Consider the following 16495-nt stretch of genomic DNA (forward strand, 5'->3'; position numbering starts at 1 on the left):
GTAAAGAGTTATTTCTGCGACAAAAAAAAAACCTAAAAACTACACAATCGCAGTTTTTGTTTATGTTATTCTTTATTTCAAATTACATGTTAAATAATCAAGAATAACAATATTAGTTATATTGTTGTAATTTAAAATAATTCGTGGGTAGGTAGTTAAATTTTCTAGTTTTAAATTTTTAATAGTGAAAATGTCGTTATTCACTTGTATTGATACTTTCTAATAAACTGTATGTAATAGAATGACTGAGCGAGTCCCAGTAGATAAATAATGTGATTTGATTAATTTGGAAATTATTTTATTGGTAACTACATTTTTTTGTTTTTTAAACAATAATATATTTCTATAGCATTAAATATCATAGCCTGACAAACCGTGTCCGGCCAGAATCTTTTTTCGTATACAATGATTTTATATCATTATTGAATTCAAATGTATTACGATCATGCGTTACAGTAACTCATATATATTGACTATATCTCAATATCAATTTAATTGGAATAAAAAATTTAAATAAATATTAATTATAGTTATGTAGATTTTATTAAGTTTCAACATTTCCAAAAAAATTAAAGAGGTTAAAACTTTTCGATATATTTCAATTTTTCGGTAAAATACTTATAACCTTAAATGTATCATCCTCTATAGCGATACCGAATTGTATAATTGTATTATTTCCACAAGAATAAAAGGTGTTAGAGACACATGTATGAATTTGTAATTGAACACATGAATAGCGTTAAACAAATAATAAATATGACTTTCACCGACATTTGAAGAAAAATATTATTCTGTAGCTTAATAAATAAAAATCAATGTATTATGAACAATATTTTATCTGTGCTGGTGGTGGGAAGAGGAGTAAGGAGATTGGTTTGCATATAAAAGACATTTAGAAATATTATTCATTTCATTTATTGTTCAACGTTCATATTAATACATACTTCGTTTTATTAAATCAAAATGTTTTTTATCAAGAATTCTATAACATTAACAATTTTAATTAGTGCATGTTTGATTATTAAAGATTCTGTAGCATTAACCGATGAGGAATTGAAAAGTATATTTATTTATTGATATGGAATGATTATATCTTCATTACCTATAATATTTTATTGTTACGATATGGATCTACAGCGATTTCTTTATTTTTTTTTTTTGTATTAATTTAAAGTTTTAAATTAATTTCATTTGTGTAATAACAGCTTTCGAGAAAAATGAAATATACTAATGACATTTATTAGATTTTAATTCTATACAAAATTAGGATTTATTGGCAGTAATAATTATTTTAATGTTATATAAGTTTATAAAGATTTTTTAGTACGTGTATATTTTTTGATATTAGAGGAAACATTAAATATTCTATAGATAATATGTTTTATAGTTTAATGTGTGAAAAATGTTTTACCTATCGTAATTTGTAGTAAGTAATACTTTGAAGATAACTAATAAAATGTATTGTTTTATTTTTAGCGAAATTCCGTGGTAATGTTTTAAATTAATAAATATTAATTATTAATAAACAAATAGTAACTTAAAATATTTATGATATTCCTTGTTATTGAAAAATTAAAATATTCAGATATTAAATTGAGTAGGTATTTTTAAATTATGGTTGAAATTAATAACCAGTATCCCAATTACGTATTTCTCAAAATTATTAAATTCCTAATATATATTTGATTAAGGTTAATTTCCATTTTAAAGTCGTTTTGTTGTACTCTTAAGTTATCATATTAGTCCAGTCATTAGGGGGTATTTCCTTGCTAAAATACTTAAGTTTTGAAACTTGGCAAAAAGTTCGTCTTGGAACCAAAAATAATGTGTCATCCCTCCAAGGTCCGCAACCATCCACCATCTTGGATTTTATGTGAAATTTTTCATTTTTTTAATGTATTTTTTATAATATCTCTAAAGTTATTAACTTTACAATAAAAATAGCTTCTATACAAAATTAAAGATCATAAAATGTTTAATAAGAACGGTTCTATACATAAGCGGCAAAGTCTATTCGTTCGTCATGGAATGTGGCGCTGCGTGATTTAATAACTACGTATATAATATAAGTATGCTTGTTGTTAACAAACAGCTACATTCTATGACGGCGGATGGTCTTTGTCGCTTATCAATTGCACTTACGTTAAAAATGTACAGAACCTTTCTTGTAAAAAATTTAGGATCTTCAATTTGTATATAAGTTATTTATATCGTCAAGTTAATATCTTGTAGAAATACCGTAAAAAAGTGAAAAATGACATGTAAAATCCATGATGATGGATGACGCAATTTTCTTGGTCAATCAGAACCCCAAGACGGAACTTTTAGCCAAGTTTCAAAACTTAAATATTTTTTCCAAGGCAACAACTTTTTTGGAGCCTTATTGACTGGACTATTAGTAATAATGTGATTAAATCAAGACCAACACTAAGATTTTGAAAATCTTGCAGACTCAGTCTTGGTATTATTTTTGGTCTTGCGAAAGATTCTTTCAAAATTTGTTATTTTTAAAAAAAATTATTTAAAAAAATTGAATACCGGTTTTAGCTGTGTGTAGGTAATCGTGTAGGCTACGACCTCTAAGATGATACTTAACTCCATTATATGTGCGTTTGTGTGTATAATATATAAATAAAAACAATTTGATATCGGAAAATCTGATACATACGTGTTATACGTGTTCATAATAACATCAAATCGTATTGGTAGTACCAATAGATTACAAGTTTACGACAGTAGTGTCATGTTATATACGAACAATAGTTTAGAACGTTTATGTACACAATATCCAATGCGACAATATTACACAAACTACGAACGTAAATACGTATACAATCAAAATGATACCTATCGTGATCCTTTAATGACTTCCAACAATTATTATGCATTATGCATTAATCGAATGTTCGTAGGTATTCCAAAATTAATTTATCCAATTTATTAAAAAAAATTACAATTCATATAAAAAGAGTAATTAATTGTATATTTTTATGGCAACGTAGTATTTTAAATTATGTGGAATCGTGTATATATATATATTAAATTTGCGGAGTCGTGTATGTATATCAGTAGCTATTAAAACCAACACAAAATTTGCGGAATCGTGTTATAGCCGAATTAATGTAACAAAATAATACAGTTGTTTCAAATTAATATTTTATTTCTCAGAAATCGATACAGACATTGAAAGTTGCTTTATTTTGTTATATTAATTTCAGTATTGTTTCTTATTTTTTTTTCAAAATTAGCTATTTCCTCGAATTGTGAACAAATATAATAAATTAATAACTATAAAAATAATTTCCTATTATTTTCGTTATAATTTATAAGTTAATTAAATGTAGATACACTAATGTAATTTCGAGAAAAAAAAATTGCAAGACTTGCAGTGTTGGTCTTGTTTTAGTCCTCTGAATCTAATCTGAGTCTTGGTCTTGTTAGATCAAAGCTAGATCATCGTTAACTATTAGGAAAAAAATTAAGGGTTTATCTGTGGCTGACATTTTTTTTAAGAGTTCGAATTAAATGATTATTAAATTTCACGCAACAGGTCTTGTTAATGTGTGTGTAGTATAAGTGATCATTAGCGTATGTGACTTGAGTGTATAGCCGCGTTCACACCTAAACACGCACAGGCCGAGCATATTGTGTGCTCACGCCGAGCCGACCGAATCGGCTCGCGTTCGCTGTGCGTCAAAATCATGCGAATTTGTAGAACGCACAACATGAGCATACATGTTCGGTCTGTGCGTGCTCAGGTGTGGACGCGGCTTAAGAGTGTTGGCAGAACGCTCCCTATGCACATGTGCAAGTCACCACCTCGGTATTGTGCTCGTGAACGATGAACAAATTATGGCAATTTTTGTATGACATATACTTTTTGTCCATCCTACGGATCGAACTAATAATGCGATAATATTTCAGAAAGTTGATCTGAATCTCTTATAATATCTTCTTGAGACCGTTCAGTCTGTATTTCAATATTTGGAATTAAAATTTCGAATAATCCATAAAACTTGAAAAATCCGAAATTTAAAAATATTTAAACTACATTTATAGTTGTTGGAAGGATGAAATTGGAAAAAGGGAATTTTCCGATTTAATGTAGATATAATATCGAATTCAAATCAGTTTTAAAATTATCATCGCATTACTATAAGCTCGATATATTATAATTCGTTGGTATTAAACAAAAATTTAGTGGTACATGATTGGTTCATTAGAAATTTTGTAAATCATTAAATGGATCAATTATTGTTTCTTCTGCTTAATTAAAGTTTTATATAATTTCAATAAAATTTTACAGGATATGTAACTAAGTATTCTGATTATAAGAGTAAGTTAATTATTAATAATAATAATATTTACCGATTGGCGATTAGTAATTTCTGTCAATCTTATACAGTATTACATAATATAGTGATAGAGAATATAACATAGTAAATTAAACTAGTGTCGGTCAGCTCCAAGTTGTTAGTAATTTTATAAAAATTTTAAAAAGTACATTCTTTTTTTAAAGAATATTACTGGCATAGTCATAAATCATAATTATTATCATAGGTAAATTTAACATAATATATTCATTTTGCATAACACAAATAAATATTTATAAATTAACCTATTATTAGAAATGTATAGGTGTAGGTATTTAGTATATTTTAAATCAGATTTTATAAAACTACCTATATGATATTTATCTAATTATCTTAGTGAAGTTGAATCCTCACATCCAAACAACATATTTTTTTCTGTACGATGAACTTCTGAATTCTGTACTGCGATGACCTAAAAAACTAAAAATAATTTTTTTTATTCATCTTAAGTTCGAAAACTACGACCATTAGCATTTCATAGGGGGTTACGGTTAGTATTGAGGAACACGTGTTTCTCAGTTGAGGATTTATTATTAAAAACCCGGTTGGTCACTTATCCGGGAACTAGTGACCAGCCGATTCTTTACCTTAGAAAACTCTAATTACTTAATCACGCTAGCCATACTATATTGTAGTATAAAGTATAAAACATTAATATTATAATAACACAATTTCAGATGACAAAACTGATTACAATTTCACGGATGATAGTATGTATTAGACACTTAATAACGAATTTAATTTGTATCACATAATATCATGACTGCATACTTTGGTCTACTACTTTTATATACTTTTGTATAAATTGCCCAATTAAATCTCATAATTTGTAATGTTAAAACTTCTCTGATTTAAGATCAATCGTGCCTTTCCAATGACTCTTTAGATGTATTTACTAACCTAATAACATTTTCTGTCGTGATATAAATAACGATACAGGAGTCTTTAAACCGTCTCTCGAATGAACTTGGTGAAAAATAAATTAGTCATAAATTAGATTGGATTTTAGATTATAAGAACAGCGATACATGTATTGGTTTTAGCACAGAACAATATAGAATAGACACTCGATCAGCTGTGCGGGTTTACGTATCCCTGCGGTATGATGTATTGGACCCTAAAAATTGTACCGTATCCGTAATCTGATAGGATGTTGGTAACGTGTATCCCTCTTTGTTACGAAATTTTAAAAACGGATACAACGCAATGGCCAGTCGGCATTATCTGTATCCCGTAATCCGTAGTTGTGGCGTTTTCATATGTTATTAGTGTTATTACTTATTAATTTATTATTCAATTTTTTTTGTGATTAATAATTTTCATTATGGTTGTAAAGTGTCTGGTATGCTCTAACAAATATGGGCCATTATCCCAAATCAGCTTATCCCAAACTAAATTTGTAATGTGTTTGTTCTTTAAACCTAGTATTCTATTCCAAATTCAATATCCTGTTATTACATAAGCCATTAATTAAAGTATTTTAATATTTTTTTCATTAGAGTTATTAATAAAATACAGGGCGCTACCTTTTGCGAGGGCTTGTGCAAAACGTATTTAATTTATTTAACCAATAAGGCAATAACTATAGTTATCTATAATTTATAGACTATAGGTGTAATTAAAAACGAAAAATTATCAAAAATACATGTCCCAAATAAAACAATGTTTTTAATAATTAAATTTAGCATATTAAAGAGTTAAGCTCTTCCAAAATGTTGACCCTAGTTACACCTATGATGTTTAATAGTATTAAAAAATACTTTGGCGAAATAGCGAATATCAATTTTCAACTGTTTAATGATTACTTTTAAACGTATGTGTAATACGTCAACTTTCATATTATACGAGTAAACAGACAACTTCCAAAATATATAAAGGTATACAAAGGTTTTGTAATTTTACCGCACCACGTTGCTTTTCAAAATATTATACATATTTAATATAATATTACTTATATTCTTGTTTTATTTTATTGCAAGATTTCTATACAAAATATATTTAAGCACGAGGCCCTGGACAAATGCCCCATTTTGCCTCCCCCTAACGCCGGCCCTGATTAAATAATTTATTTTACATTTTAATGCTAAAACATTCAAACTTGGTAAAATTAAGTATTGTACAAATATCGTTTTGTGGTAATCAATGTTCAGCGGTAATATTGATATGATATATTTAATTGATAACGTATGCCACGCCCTCCCGGAGACCGTGTTCAAGGCCACAGTCACCCGATTTTGCCAATACACAAAGTGTCGTACCCCTGGTTTTAGGTTGGGTGATGCGTGATTTTAAATTTTTTATTTGTGTCTATCATTTTCTATATGAGTTGATGAAAGTAAAAAGTCCATAAGTTAAGAAGTCGGAAAGTACAAAATTAAATAAATACGGAAATTTGGAATTTTCATGCAAAACCAGTGTTTGACAAGACATATTTTTTTACTCGGAATCTTCCAAATGTTTCAATTGTTTATTTTATCACTTTTTATACATTATACAATAATATTCAACATTTTTTGACTTGAAATGTTATGGTTTTTTTATTTTTATTTTCTGTAATTATTGATAATACAATTTTCACTGGGTCAAAACACTTGACAATCTAATACTAAGTATTTCAATAATTTTTTTAATCCATTTAGATAATATAGCAATAGTATAACAATATTATATAAGTTTATCGTCAAAAAAACAGGGTTTCCCGTGAGGATTAACCTATCGCGATATCTCTCGAAATTCTGGTTTTGTAATAAGAATCACAGGGATAAGAACTACAATTATTTCATATTTCAATGTTTTGGTAAAAAAGTTAAAAAATATATTTTTATTTAATTACTCCAAAAAAATTGTCTATAGCCATTTTGTAGAGTTTATTTTTTTTGAAAATATTGACATTTAAAAATTTTATTTTACTAATTTCCTAATATTTTATTTTTTTTTAGTTTTGAGAATAATTGAGTATTATTTAATACCGTAATGTTATCAAACATGTGACCCGCCGAGCCTCGCGCGCTCTCGTACGGTTGGTTGAACAGTTACAGTGTGCCTAATAGTTATAATTATATTTTATTTCTTCAAAACTAGACTTCAAAAATATTAGAAATCAAGTTATGTTATTAAAAAGCGGATAAGTGGATGTCGCTCTGCTGTACATTAGGTGGTGGGGTGACCTCTGACTAGGGTAGGTTAGATTTGAATGCAATGATAGCCTATCAAATCTAATTTTGTAAAAAAAATTGTTGAAATTTGCCGCCCTCCAATGTTGCCGCTCTAGGCCCGGGCCTATAGGGCCTGTGCCTAAATACGCCTCTGATGATAGGTATCATTGTATACGAAAAACGATTCTGAACGGAGATGATTTGTCTGTTTAGGATATATTATATTTAAATATTGTCATATTATATTCTATTTTGAAACAAATATTTTATTTTTCAATTAGGACGCATTTTGCATTAGACATGGTTGATCTATTTTTCCAAAAACATTACATCTATATATTATGTCTATGGAATAAACATAATATAATATTATTGTTATTGATAATAACTTATTAGTGATAACGTGCAATAAAATAGTGATTAACCATAGATTATAATCTATAATAAATATTAAACAATTTACGATATTATCATAGACATAATATAGATGGACTGCGCGTTCCTCCCCCCTTGCCATCAATAAATTCAGCCTAAATAACAAGACCGGAGAAGGTAAAATTGCATGGATAAAAACATTTTTACTGTTTTTATTCCAAGGTATTATTTTGTGTAAATAAAAGTGATAACTGATAAGACAATAGACATGTAAAATGTAAAATATATACCTTAATTATTTATTTTTTTAAGAATCAAAAAAAATTTAAAGGCATGTACGATGGTTGTATTTTTTTAATTGTGTTAGTCCATATCACTGCAATTTGTTCATTACTCGGAAATCTTAAAAACATAATATGTCAAATAGTTAAATGTATTAAAAATATAAAAGTTATTAAAATTCTATAATTTTTCAACTTACTTATGCATATGAACATCATCCTTACCAATGTTTCTACAGCTTTTAATAGAACATATATTTACCATTTTACCACTGTTTTACAAAATATCAACAACAAAAACTAATAAAACTTGAATTAATAATATAAAATATTATGCTTAATGCTATGTTTTATGTATTCTATGATATAATATTATAACAGATAATAATATTCATACATGTAATATAGATTATGATCTATATTATGTCTATGATAATATTACGATATTATAACTGGAATCAAAAAATCGAAAAATGTAAAACAAAAAAACGTGGTAACTATTAATTCCGTATCATGGATAAAAAATGTTGAGATAAACATTTTTCCATTATTATTTACCTTCTACCTAAGTTTATTATTGCTGACATGATAAGGGCTAAACGCGCAGTCCATCTATATTATGTCTATGGATATTATGAACTAAAGATTAATTAGTTAGTTGTACAATATGCTGAATGCCTAAACTCTATTTGTTCCCAAACTCGTTGAATGATTAATCGCCAACCACTGAGGCGCTGCAAGTCACAGTCTGTGACAGTGACGTTGCTATTGTGGCTAACGGAGGCTACGGTTATGTGCAGTCTCCACAGAGAATCACGCATGCGCTATGCCCATATTTTATGTGCGTCTGTGTGTGTACATTTGTGTACACATGTAACGTATCGATAACGGCGGCGGTAATGAAATTGCCTCCTGAGAAAGTGGGTAGCCGACGCCGACACGTGTTGCATGGAGGGGCAGCCGTACTAATACAGTATATTATCATTTATCAGTATAATATTAATATTATATTCGCATGTTGCGCGCGAACACTGGCGGACTGGCCAGTCTCCTATAGGCACCACGGTCTTGTTTAATTACCGAGACCGGGCATGGTATACTCTATAGTCCCTTCAATACATAATTTATATATATATTTTATTTATTTCCCTTTTATAACACACAGAATTTTAGTATTTGAATGATATTAACCATGTATTTTCTCTTATTATCAAGGGAGGCACTGCCTCCCTTGCCTCCCCGTGAAAACCGCCACAACTTAAGTCGAACATTTTTTAAAATTGCATGGTGGATAAAATATACTGATATAAACATTCGGTGAAAATTGCATGTATTTGTTTTAAAGTTAGTTTTAAAGAAAATATCAGTTGTCTATAAATATCTCAAAAAATATCAAAATATTTTGAAAATTAAATCATGTAAAGAAAATGCCAATCTAAATAACTGGTAAAATTTTCATGGATCTACGACTTATACTTTTTGAATAATAACAAATATTTAAAATCGTTTGAGGATAAATCGTTATCGTTACGCTATTTTAGCTACAATAAAAACAACTCATAAGGAACCTTGTATTAAATTTTCAAGTTTTTTTGGTCATCCAACATTTTTTTACCGACACTTAAAAAAAAATCAAAAATTATATTATACAAAAAAAAAAACACACTTCATTGTAAAATCAATACATTCATCACTTGATGTTCAGAATCTAAAAATAAACCTTTATTCTGTGAGGTATATATAAAAAAACATTTTTTAAATATTTTAATGAAATACAACTAGCTTTAGCTTAAGATATTGTGATTTTCTATGAATATACTACGAGCATAATATAGTCGCACTGTTCTAAGATTTGTGGACTTGTGGTAAATGGTTAGTGCCTGTGGTCTTTTGTTTATCATTTTTCGTTCTTTTGAGCATGATGAAACACAGGAATATAGTTGAACTACGCGCGATTGTTCATTTAGTAGTACTACGGCTGCGATGTAATAGTAGTTCTAGTAATTATAGCAGGTAAATAATTTATGCGGATTAGTTGACGAACAAGTTAGTTTTCTGGTAGAAATTACTTGATACCTAGTATAATGTGCTTGCAATAGTCACGTCAGAGCACGTCTCTTTCTGAGTGTTAAGTCTTGAGTGTATTTTGCAATGTATACTTCGGCAGCAATATGAATCTGTTTTCTAGCTTACGTAAAATATGAATGAACTTCATTTCGTCTGTGACTCCCTAGTCCCTGTGCAGGCGGGCGTTAAATAGCCGTAACATCATTGAAGCTAACGATTACGGCTTGTATGACGTATATTGTATAGTTCTGAGTGTTTCTAAAATCCAACATTTTTAATATCTACACTATTTATGGTTATTTCTGTACCTATTCGAACTTAACCACAAGAATGGAGAGTGGTATAGATACTTTAATTTTTAACTTTTAGTACAGTATAGAGTATAAAATATATTCTGAAATAAGAGCAATTTATTATACCGATCAATGTTTTCATTCTGCAAGAAATCATCGAGAACTTGTTTAAGCTGTACTATTACGTTGAAGTTCCGTGCTATAATTCCCAGTGTGCAGTCATTATAGCTACGAGACAAAAACATCTAGATGGCTTAAAATTAATTGTATTAATTTCAACTTTTAAATTCGGATATACATCAATAGTTAGCGGATAATTGATAACGCGACAATTGATAGCGGTCAATTTATAGCGCATAAATTGATGGCGAGCGATTTTTGATAGTATGACAATTTGTAGCGCTCTAAAGAATTAAATAACCAAACAATTATCAAAAAAAATAAACTATAGTAATAAATATTGCAAAAAATAATTAAAATTATATATAACAATTTAAATAGTTAAAATTATTAAGTATAATATGTTATAAGTCATTTTACATGTCTGTCATAATTAAAATTTAGCTGCCTGAAAAATGTTATACCTGTAGCTGGAAGTTATGTGCTATGCCTCTTAGATAGTAATAAATTGTTCTATTTTCATAATCTAAACAAATTTTTTTGATTTTAGCACTCTGAGTTTTATAAAAAATTTTTATGATGGTTCCATTTCTGCAACATATTCCATATATTTATTGGAAATGATACATAAAACCATCATCAACTAATATATTTGAACCCCTTTCACTTTTTAGACATCTTAAAGACATTTTAAAATTACTATATATAATTTTTAGAAGTAGTACTTTTGTATGGTGTTGTACCGACTGACAACTGATATAGTGTATAGTATATAGATATATACATATATACATATATATAATATATACTATACTAGGAATAGTCTCATTATTTATATTGCCCTTATTATTTTAGATAGTAATATTAATTTTCCGATTATGATATATTTTATCAGTTTTATTTGGTTTTTTCGGTTAATAATTATTGTTCTATTATTGAATTCTATACGACGCTACAAATTGTCATACGATCAAAAGTCGCTCTCTATCTATTGACGCCGCTTTCAATTATCCGCTATCTATTGACGGGACACCTTTAAATTCAACACTTAGTATTATAATATTCACAAAAAATCTATTTTCTATGCAAATTATTTTATAGATGAAAAAACAAATATATCTTTTTAATATTGTAATTAATTGGTTATATTTTATTTTTAGTGAGCAAAGGTATGTATTTTTAATTTGTAATTTAATTATGATTTATCAATTAATTTATAGAATTTATACTTTGCTATAGACTATAAATAGTTCTGTATCAGTTTAGAGTCTACTGTATTATAATTTTTATATGTACTCTTAAACACTATAAGATTGGGTTTTCCAGCTGTAATAACATATTTATTAAGTCAACTACAAAATATATTTTTAAATGTAGAGTTGACTAATTGACTAGTGTTAGTCTGTAATTTGTGACCCAAAATACAGACTCTATGTATATAAATTATATTATATATGAACCATTGTGAATAACATCCTTATGTTCTGTAAACCTTTTAAAGTTTTCTGATTGTTATATAAGTTACTATACAGGAATCTTTAAACTATCTCTCGGTTGCACTTGGTGAAAAATAAATGTATTTAGCCACAACTGATATTTAATTTTAAATTCTGAGAAAGGTGACGAATATGCTGATCTTAGGTGATGTCGTATGTGTTATTTGTTTCTGCAATGTTTATGCCTATTTGGATAGAAATTTGTCCAAATCACAAACATATGCATGTTATTTTGAGTTAGAAATTCATAAAAAAAAATTTAAGTGGACTGTATGACTTTATTAGAACTCGAATAGTTGTATGGTCGCTCGCTGTGCTCGGTACAACTTTCGATGCGCGACTGGCTTCATAATACAAAATCAGTAATCACACACGTATAATTTAATACAAAAATAATGCTATATAGCCGAGATAGTGCACAACAATAGAATAATACCATTCGAGCGCTAACATAATACTCCCGGCATTGAAAATATTAATTTTCAACATCAACAATAAAAAAAGCGGGTACGTCGTGGATGTCACTCTGCTGTACATCAGGTTACAAGTTGGTTACTGTAATGGATGGAATTAAATTTGAATCCAATGATATTATATCATAGTATACGAAAAACGATTCTGAGTGGAAAAGGTTTATCTGTTTAGGATATATGTATAATAGATTATTAAAAATTTTCAAATCTTAGATTTAAAAAGAAAAATTTTTATGCATTTTCTAGCCTAAAATAATTTGCGAATTTTCGTGATTTTACGTATGTTGTCAAAATTAAAACTTTGAATGCTTGTAAAAAAAATTGTGACTATGCATTTCTTTTATTTTAGATTCTGAGCGGAGCGATTTTACCATGATGTGCGGTTTTTTTTTTGTGTCTGTCATCACGTTTTGGGGCAGTAAAAGTGCTTTGATTTTTGACTTCGGTACCTCGTTCGATCAGAAAGTGAATATAGTTGGTACTTTAGGGAGTCAAAAGTAAAAATACTTAATACTTTTTCAAAAAATCGATATAAACAAACTAAAAATTAAGGGAAAAACAAGAAATTTTACTCACAATCAGTTTTTGACAAAATCGATTTTGGTTTTTGATGTTACTTTAAAACAAATGACCGTAGATACTTGAAATTTTCACTGAATGTTTATATAAGTATATTCTATCTACCATGCAATTTTAAAAAATTTTCGACTTAAGTTGAAATATTCATAGGTATTTGCAATTTTCGATCATTATTAGTTTTTTTTAAATTAATATCGATAAAAATGATTATATATATATTTTTGTTAGGCAGAAAAGCTTTAAAATGTAATACAAGGCTCTTAACATATTGTTACAATAGCAGTTGAAAAATAAAAGAAATTCATAGTCACAATTTTTTTTTTATAAGCATTCAAAGTTTGAATTTTGACTAAATATGTAAAAATCACAAAAATCCACAAATTATTTAAAGCTAGACATTCATAAAAAATTTTCTTTTTAAATCTAAGATTTGAAAATTTAATACATTTTCACTGGATTTCACATTTAGTGATTTTCTTATTTTTTGGTGTAACTCTAAAACAAATGACCGTAGATACTTGAAATTTTCACTGAATGTTTATATAGGCATTTTCTATATTTTATAAAATTTACAAAATATTTATATTTGTTTTGAGTAGTTTATTGACATTTTAATTTTTCAACTTTTTGATTTTTTTTTCTATAAATATTGATAAAAATGTTTTTGTTGGGTAGAAAAGCTTGAAAATTTAATACAAGCCTTTTAACACATTATAACAATAACAGTTAAAAAATATTTAAAATACATAGGCACGATTTTTTTCATAAGCATTTAAAGATCAAATTTTGACTAAATACGTAAAAATTACGGCAATGTTCAAATTATCTTAAATAGAAATTCATAAAAGTTTTTCTTTTTAATTTTAAGATTTGAAAATTTAATACAAGGCTCCTAACATATTTTTACAATAGAAGTTGCAACATAAAAGAAATGCACTGTCACAATTTTTTTTACAAGCATTTAAAGTTTGAATTTTGACAACATATGTAAAAATCACGAATATTCGCAAATTATTTTAAACTAGAAATTCATAAAATTTTTCTTTTTAAATCTAAGATTTGAAAATTTTTAATAATCTATAATATATCCTAGACAGATAAACCGTTTCCGCTTAGAATCATTTTTCGTATATAATATAATATCATTAGTTTCAAATTTAATTCCATCCATTCCAGTAACCCACTTGTAACCTACTATACAGCAGAGCGACATCCACGACTTACCAGGTTTTTCAATTGCTATTGTAAAAATATTTTAGGAGTCTTGTATTAATTTTTCAAATCTTAGATATAAAAGGAAAATTTTTTATGAATTTCTAGCGTAAAATAATTTACGAATTTTCGTGATTTTTATGTATGTTGTCAAAATTCAAACTTTGAATGCTTGTAAAACAAATTGTGATTTTGCATTTCTTTTATTTTTCAACTACTATTGTTACAATGTGTCAGAAGCCTGGTATTAAAATTTCAAGCTATTATACCCCAACTAGATTCACTTTCTGATCGAACAAGGTACTGAAGTCAAAAATTGAAGCACTGCCTTAAAACGTGATGACAGACACAAAAAAAAAAAAAAACATCATGGTAAAATCAATATGTCATTCATCGCTCCGCTCAGAATCTAAAATGTCCTTTTGATGCCTCAAGTATGAAGCTTTAAGATGTAACGTAAAGTTGTGTAATTCAAAAATTACCAAAAATCATCAGCATTTTTTTATATTTCAAAAATAATTTTGAGGTGATTGAAATTTTCTAAGTCCATAATCAGTTATATTATATTTTACTCTCAATATCATTTTCAAATGCAGTTTTTTCAGTAAAAACTAATCCAACCTACTGTATTAGCCATTAGATAAAATTGATAATAGTAAAAAAATAAATAGATTCATGATACTGATAAATTTAATTGTCAAAAAATATAATTAGTAATTCAAAATAGTTTTTGAAGGGTATAAAAAATTAAAACTCTGTACTTCCTTATATTATGTTACACGCAATTTTAGATCGTATACAAATTCCATTACAATATGGTTTACAAAATCTTAAAAAAGTTTTACACAAACATTTTTAACTAATTCTTTTGGAGTGGCTTAGAAAAGGTATAGTTTTGTACTTTTTCACGAATCTATGTATTGAATTAAATTATTTATGTTTTTGTTAACAATGTTTCTAAACTGAGTGATTAGATTAACTTGATAAATACTATTCTGCTAATACGTAATAAGTTACTACGAGTACGTCGTGTACCTACGTACATTCGCTACATCGCGCACGTTATTACTGTAATTACTATTATAAGTATTATTATTAGTTATTTATGTCCACGTGTTAGCAATGGTTTAAGGGTATGTCCATTATGTCCTACACTGGTACACAGGAGACGACCAAATGGAATTTATCGCCTTCCTCATTGACTAAATTAGATACAAGCTTAAAGAAAAACAAGACTTTTGTATCGCTAAATCGTTTATCTGCTGTCCTATCCGTGAATGACGACCGTTCGTCGTTATTATATTATTTTAATTTTTGATTGGATTATGTTTATCACTATCTACATAGTATTATTACTATTATTATCTGTATTTTGAATATTGTATATTTATATGATTTTGTTGACTTAATATCTATATCTATAGACTATTGTTGTATACTGTAATTGTTGGACCACAATATAGTTATATACTGAAAATTATAAAATTATATTTATTATTAAAAATTAATATAAAATTGATTTGTAAATTGTTTATCTGATAATTTATTGATCTCATCCTCAATAAATTCTAATCAAATATAATTATTGTAGTTGTACATTTTAAATAAATTATTATCAATATGTTATCAACTAAATATTATTTCTAACTGTTTAGTTAAAGACAATTTGAATGGTGATTCTACATTAACTAGTACGTAATTTTTGTGGTTTTCTTAAGGGGATTGGTGGAGGACAGTTCTTAAGGAGTTCGAAATAGACGAATTCCAGATTACATGTATGCTGAGAGATAGCGTAGTAGGCGGAGAACTCTCACAGGCACGTCCACATTCCACATGTCACTGCCTCAGCGTTGATGCGAACAAATTAAACAATTTTTACTCATCTGTAGATAACTATTTTTTTGTCATCCTCCCGATAATAATAATGACAGGATACTTTATAAATAAAAACAATCAAATCCGTTGCACCTTAGTCATCATTATTATTTTTATATTTAATATTCGATAGTTACAATAAAATCATTGCCCTTTATTTAGAATTTATTTCAAGTATATTTTGTTTCTAGCCACA

At 27.6% G+C, this 16495-nt stretch overlaps 1 long non-coding RNA gene across 2 annotated transcripts; it reads left to right on the forward strand.

The window, feature by feature from the left end:
* Positions 1–837: 837 nt before the first annotated feature.
* Positions 838–16138, forward strand: LOC149054801 (uncharacterized). Of its 2 annotated transcripts, XR_016191860.1 has the most exons (5): positions 838–1060; positions 1477–1488; positions 4307–4336; positions 5051–5083; positions 16080–16138. It is a non-coding gene; the product is annotated as an uncharacterized LOC149054801 (long non-coding RNA). The 2 variants fall into 2 exon arrangements; XR_016191861.1 differs by lacking the exon at positions 1477–1488.
* The last annotated feature ends 357 nt before the right edge of the window (positions 16139–16495 follow it).

Source organism: Diuraphis noxia, unplaced genomic scaffold (assembly GCF_037042655.1).
Source record: "Diuraphis noxia isolate RWA-SAM2 unplaced genomic scaffold, SU_Dnox_SAM2 contig0005, whole genome shotgun sequence".
Classification (NCBI taxonomy): domain Eukaryota; kingdom Metazoa; phylum Arthropoda; class Insecta; order Hemiptera; family Aphididae; genus Diuraphis; species Diuraphis noxia.